This window comes from Schistocerca gregaria, chromosome X, assembly GCF_023897955.1.
Source record: "Schistocerca gregaria isolate iqSchGreg1 chromosome X, iqSchGreg1.2, whole genome shotgun sequence".
In the NCBI taxonomy this organism is placed as follows: domain Eukaryota; kingdom Metazoa; phylum Arthropoda; class Insecta; order Orthoptera; family Acrididae; genus Schistocerca; species Schistocerca gregaria.
The window spans coordinates 161,958,320-161,965,172 of NC_064931.1; positions in this window are offsets into that span (position 1 = coordinate 161,958,320).

The window sequence follows — 6,853 nt, forward strand, 5'->3', positions numbered from 1 at the left end:
TACTTTGTTCAGTGGGGTTTAGAGAGAACAACGACACATGTCAAGTTGTCCTGTAGAAGTATGGGCTACACCGGCCTCACACGATCTTATCTGGATTCTTTCGCTGTCTGCTGTTAGGCGTAATTGATAAGAATCCGAACTATTGGAGCAGTACACTTGAAATGGTCTGACTAGTGTTCTTGAATGCGGTCTTCTTGGGGGATCCGCTGTTCCTTCTAACATTAATTCCTATCACATTCTTCAGAAAACTTCTATAAAGCACAACTGACAATCAGCTTGAGTCGCATGGTCGATGACGTGTCTATGAATGGTGGTCAAATAACATTCACGTAAATTATCAAATAACGAAAAGGAAGTAATCGTATGGCATTATTGTCTTTGCTTGCCGCAAGTCTTACTATTTGTTGCAACTACGGCTACTTACGCGTCAATTAAGATAAGATGAAATGATTACAACAATACAAAAACCCAGTCTTCGAATGAAGAAAATCTCCGATCCGGACGGTCATCGAACCCGAATACGATGATCTAGACGGCCAGCTCCGGTCAACTATTAACTTAAGAACCACCAGACTTTAGAAAATGGCTTATTGCTGTACGAAAATTCATTCTAATTTCATTGCAGTTCTGGAGATAATTCAATAAGTTCTTGCGTGGAAACAGTGTAACACAAGTATTTCGTGTGAAATAAATCCGTGAAAACAACATAGGAAGTAGAAGCGTTAAATGTAATAAGACTTTAAAAAAAGTATATAGTTGCGGTGAATATTGTGTTCTAACTGCATAACGTTTTACGTTTTCTAGTGGCACCACTGCGTAGTCCAGGAGGCAACGACACTTGAAATTATCAGTTAATGGAGAAGTGGATACCACAGTGAAAAACATATCGGAACGAAGACTTGCGTAACGCATACCTGAACGTTATTCACTACAGAGCACCTCGATAGCAATGCCTCTTCAGCAATAACTGTCATTATATCGTCAAATACAGTGAACTATACGTTACATTAACTTCAGTTTTAAGCTATTATTTTGTATGTTTGATATCAGATAACCCATGTTTGAAATAGCCACTCTTTCAATGCGTGTGAAATGGGTTGCTTGCCAATACACGAAACCACCGTTGAGATATACTGCAAACAAATATTTCCACGTTGGGATACAATTGGTTACACTAAGTTTTGTAACAATGTTTTATCGTCTCTATATACACAATACACCTGCTTCAAAATCTGTGTAATGCCATCTTTTCTTGGTACTGGTCAAAGACTGGAAGAAGAATGAAACCATCGCAGTTTTGTTCAAGGAACAATTTTGTCAATTCCTACGTTGTTTGAGGGAAACAATGGGAACAAAAGCTGAATGCAGTTTGAAATGACGTTGAGGCCAGTTTTTTTTATAGCTGCGTGGTTTGGTTGCAGACTACTCCTCTACCCCAAGCCAACCGATTACTGTCTTTTACCACAGTTCTTTATTAGTAAATGGTTTTCCCTGGTCCTCTCTGAAAGTATGTAATGGCCTCCACTTTTCACAATCACGCATTACTTCGGTAATTGATTACGTATACAGAGATTAGGAACGGGCTTTAGTCAAAAACATTGAGCTGCTCAAATCCTGTTGCTCAATATGAGCCTGAAAAACTTGAGAGACCATCCAGTTACAAGTAGTGACTTAATTTAAGCCGAAAAAATCGGTAGAGTGTTGCTGAAAACCAGTTAGCGAGTGGGTATTTACTTTGATTTAAGTAAGGACCTTATGTCGAAAAATGTTCTTCGGTCTACATTCGAGCTCAATTTTCTTTGTTGTCATTGTTGTTGTTTCAAATGTACCTGAATATTGATTTCAGACAGCATGAACATCAGGCAATAAGATGATTCAAACAAGAAGTGACCACAAAAGAAAAATAAATAGTCTGATAATCAGTATCCCTTGCAATTTTCGGTAGGATGTTCTATCAAGATGTCTATCGCAAGCAAATCAAGACACCAGAGCACATCTAGCCAGCTTACTACATACATTTGGTATGTGTTAAAACTGTCAGCCTAGAGAAACTAAACGATATCTTAATTACCAAGGTCGTCTATCAAGAAGCATTCTCACATACATATTGTTGCCAGGTCCAAAAATAGAAAAGCCGGACTCGGTGGCGTACATAGGCGCACATTTTGTCCCAGAAGCTGGAATATCTATTTTAAATGGAAACAGAGTCAATTCGATATTCTTAATCGTTTATTAATAATCAATTACCGTTATATTTTAGATCAACATAAAACGAGGTTCAGCTGAAAAAAAAACTCGCTAGTTTGGCAGTTATGATAGCAGCTAAGTCTTCAATCTACTAAACTGCTCTGTCATCTTCATAACTACACTACTACCCATTAAAATTGCTACACCACGAAGATGACGTGCTACAGACGCGAAATTTAACCGACAGGAAGAAGATGCTGTGGTATGCAAATCATTAGCTTTTCAGAGCATTCACACAAGGTTGGCGCCGGTGGCCACACTTATAACGTGTTGACATGAGGAAAGTTGCCAACCGATCTCTCATACACAAGCAGCAGTTGACCGGCGTTGCCTGGTAAAACGTTGTTGTGATGCCTCGTGTAAGGAGGAGAAATGCGTACCATCATGTTTCCGACTTTGATAAAGGTCGGATTGTAGCCAATCGCGATTGCGGTTTATCGTATCGCGACATAGCTGCTCGCGTCGGTCGAGATCCCATGACTGTTAGCAGAATATGGAATCGGTGGGTTCAGGAGGGAAATACGGAACACCGTACTGGATCCCAACCGCCTCGTATCACTAGCAGTCGAGATCACAGGCACCTTACCCGGATGGCTGTAACGGGTCGTGCAGCCACGTCTCGATTCCTGAGTCAACAGATAGGGACGTTTGCAAGACAACAACCATCTGCACGGAAAGTTCGACGACGTTTGCAGCAGCATTGACTATCAGCTCGGAGACCATGGCTGTGGTTATCCTTGACACTGCATCACAGACAGGAGCGCCTGCGATGGTGTGCTCAACGACCAAACTGGGTGCACGAATCACAAAACCTCATTTTTTCGGATGAATCCAGGTTCTGTTTACAGCATCATGCTAGTCGCATCCGTGTTTGGCGACATTGCGGTGAACGCACATTGGAAACATGTATTCGTCATCGCCATACTGGCGTATCACCCGACGTGATGGTATGGGGTGCCATTGGTTACACGTCTCGGTCACCTCTTGCTGGCATTGCGGCACTTTGAACAGTGGGCGTTACATTTCAGATGTGTTACGACCCAAGGCTCTACCCTTCATTCGAACCGTGCGAAACCCTACATTTCAGCAGGATAATGAACGACTGCATGTTGCAGGTCCTGTACGGGCCTTTCTGGATACAGAAAATGTTCGACTGCTGCCTAACCAGCACATTCTGCAGACCTCTCACCAATTGAAAAGGTCTGGTCAATGGTGGCCGAGCAACTGGCTCGTCACAATACGCCAGTCACTACTCTTGACGAACTGTGGTATCGTATTGAAGCTGCATTGGCAGCTGTACCTGTACACGCCATCCAAGCACTGTTTGACTCAATGCCCAGACGTATCAAGGCCTGCTACCACTGCACAAAAATTTGTGATTACCCAAATTTTTCACCCTAATTTTTTCGATTAGAGTGTTATCGTACTTCGAAATGATAATACGCAAGCGTCCCTTTGAAAAGGAATTCATTGGAATTTTAGAAACGTTGGAAAAATTTATGTTGCATTGGTGACTGAAGAAACCACCTGCAATTCACCTTAAGACGCGTCGAAAAGGTACACTAATGGAAGAGGGCAAGAATATGAAACCAATGGCACTCAAAAGACAAATCCAGCGTTTTGCATTATCAAAAACCAACACCTGCATCCCTACGAGAATCTGCACAGGGCGCGAACTGCGACAGTATTTTATCGTATATCACATTAAGCACTTAAAAGTTATGTTCGTATATATACGTTCAGTACACTGCATTACGCTATTCTTGCTTCCGTCAGTTGAGAAATAGCGAAGCGATGGAGTATTAATGTTCTGCGATTATATTATTTTATAAACTCGACCAGAATTCGATTTTAGATTACGTAGGTGTTCTTTGACGTACGACAATAGCGGTGGAAGGACTGTCTAATAAGCAACACGCTAAATCAGATACCAAACATGACACACGAAATTAATAGTCTTTCATCTGAGTTGATTATGGCATTTATGGAGCAATAAAAGTCTGTCCTACTTCACAACTGAAGAAACTCTATCATAATGATGCACTATGGGCGGGCAGAGAGATGAGATCGGAGAATGCAGCATGTAATAAGTAAGCCAATCGAAAGTCTCCCCTTACTGCGCGGGAATTATAGTCTCATGTCTTTCAGTTGACATTAAATAGATTCAGTAAAAATCTATGACTTGTTGTCAGATCGTGCGTTTCGTCTAAAATGCATCACAAATCATGTCTTCGAAAGAATATTAATTGTAAAAAACTCTTATTTGCCTAAATTATTATTGGTTTCTCCGTCTTAAGCTTACTGAAATAAAACAGAATTTTACACCAGACGCGTTTCGCTTTTATTCACTAAGCATTTATGTGGTCATTCTGCAAATTTTATACATATGTTTGTGCACTTTTTGTTGTTTTAGATTAAAAACAGCCTTTTGTTTACGAAGTTGGTGAGCAGTTTACTTACGGTTTTTCTGCCTCTTGTTTAAATTTTCTCCAAACCATTGCTTCTTTTCTCTTTGTTGTCAGAGTTTGATATCGAAAGAAACTTTGTTACACATACACACTTGTCCGTTTTCGCCTTTTTGTATTTTTTATTACACTTCAGTTCACTTTTGGAAATAGAACTGAAGTTACGTGTGTGTTCTATCTATATCCGAAAGTGAGGTGAAGTGTAAATAACGCAAGCTCGCGTAAGAAGCAGTGCAAAAAGGCGACGATTGCAAAGTGTATATGTATAACGAAGTTTCTTTCGACATCAGACTGTGATAACAAAGAGAGAAGAAGCAATGGTTTGGCGAACAAGTAAACAAGAGGCAGAAATACCGTAAGTAAATTGCACACCAACTTTATAAAAAAGGTTCAAATGGCTCTGGGCACTATGGGACTTAACATCTGAGGTCATCAGTCACCTAGAACTTAGAACTACTTAAACCTAACTAACATAAGGACATCACACACATCCATGGCCGAGGCAGGATTCAAACCTGCGACCGTAGTAGTCGTGCGGTTCCAGACTGAAGCGCCTAGAACAGCGTGGCCACTACGGTCGGCCAACTTTATAAACAAAATGCTGTTTTTAATCTAAAACAACCAATAATGTACAAACAATTTGCAGAATGACCACAGAAGATGCTTTGTAAACAAAAGTGAAACGCTTCCGGCGTAAAATTCTCTCGAATTAATTGCAGGAAGCTGAACACGAAGAAATCCATAATAACTGATTTTAACAGCTACTGTGGAAGATAGCCATGCAAACAAACATATAATACTTATTTGCACTTGCACACCCGTAGAGGAATAACTGCTACAGTATTCAACTGTCGCAGCGAGTCAGAACGGCTGAAATAATGCCGGAGCCGCCTGCTAACAACATAAGTAACACTCATTCATGAATTTGTTTATTGACTCAAAACCAATAATTCGTAAATTTACTCCTTAAAATTTGAATATTCCTATCCTTTTTCTTTACAAGTGACGACGCAAGTATCTGCGGAACAGCAAATTTTGTTTTATTACAATTTCCGCGCAGCAAATTTTGTTTTATTACACATTAATTTCCGAAGTCAAGAGTAGTGTAAATAATGCTATGTAAGGCTTTCGAACGAACCAAGCGATCGGCAGAAGTTTCCTCGGAACACAGAAGAAAAATGGAAAGCTACGGGAAGAGCTCAGGTCTGTCGGTTGAATGCGAGAGACACCGCTAGCTACTCGACTCCGAAATGTCATCGGGAATCGCGCGATACCACTCGGCACTGTAAGCACGTATCAGCAGCGGTCGTCGCTATATCGCGTGCGTGCACGTGGGGTGAGGCATAGCATGCAACACAAGTTCTCGTACCGGGAGTGACTGTCGCGGGCTGTGAGCTGGCACGGCGGAGACTGGACACAGTACACACACGGCAACACGCCGCCACGCCGCTAAAATTAAAACGCCCGACTCTGGGCCAGCGGACAATTTTAGCCACGGGCTGATTGAACAAATGGGGCGGCCAGAACCCGCGCCTCGCTCCCTCATCACCAGCGACCTTACAAAAGTTTGCAATTAATTCGTTTATTGCGGAAGCCGCATGACCGCAGTTCCGCAATTATAATGCGTACAAGCACGAGGACGTGGGTGTCTGTTTACTAGCACACTTTCTCTCAACTAATCCGTTCGAACTAGTGTATTTGCAGGGTCTGAGTATCGTCTTAGTTGTGCGACTGGATTCGAGATTTCCTGTCAGGAAGGTCGCAGCTCGTAGTAATAGACGGTAAATCATCGAGTAAAACTGAAGCGTCCTGGGACCTCTGCTGTTCCTGGTCTATATAAATGACCTGGGTGACAATCTGAGCAGTTCTCTTAGGTTGTTCGCAGATGATGCTGTAATTTACCGTCTAGTAAGGTCATCCGAAGACCAGTATCAGTTGCAAAGCGATTTAGAAAAGATTGGTGTATGGTGTGGCAGGTGGCAGTTGGCGCTAAATAACCAAAAGTGTGAGGTTATCCATAGGAGTTCCACAAGAAAAACGTTGGAATTCGACTACTCGATAAATAGTACAATTCTCAAGGCTGTCAATTCAACTAAGTACCTGGGTGTTAAAATTACGAACAACTTCAGTTGGAAAGACCA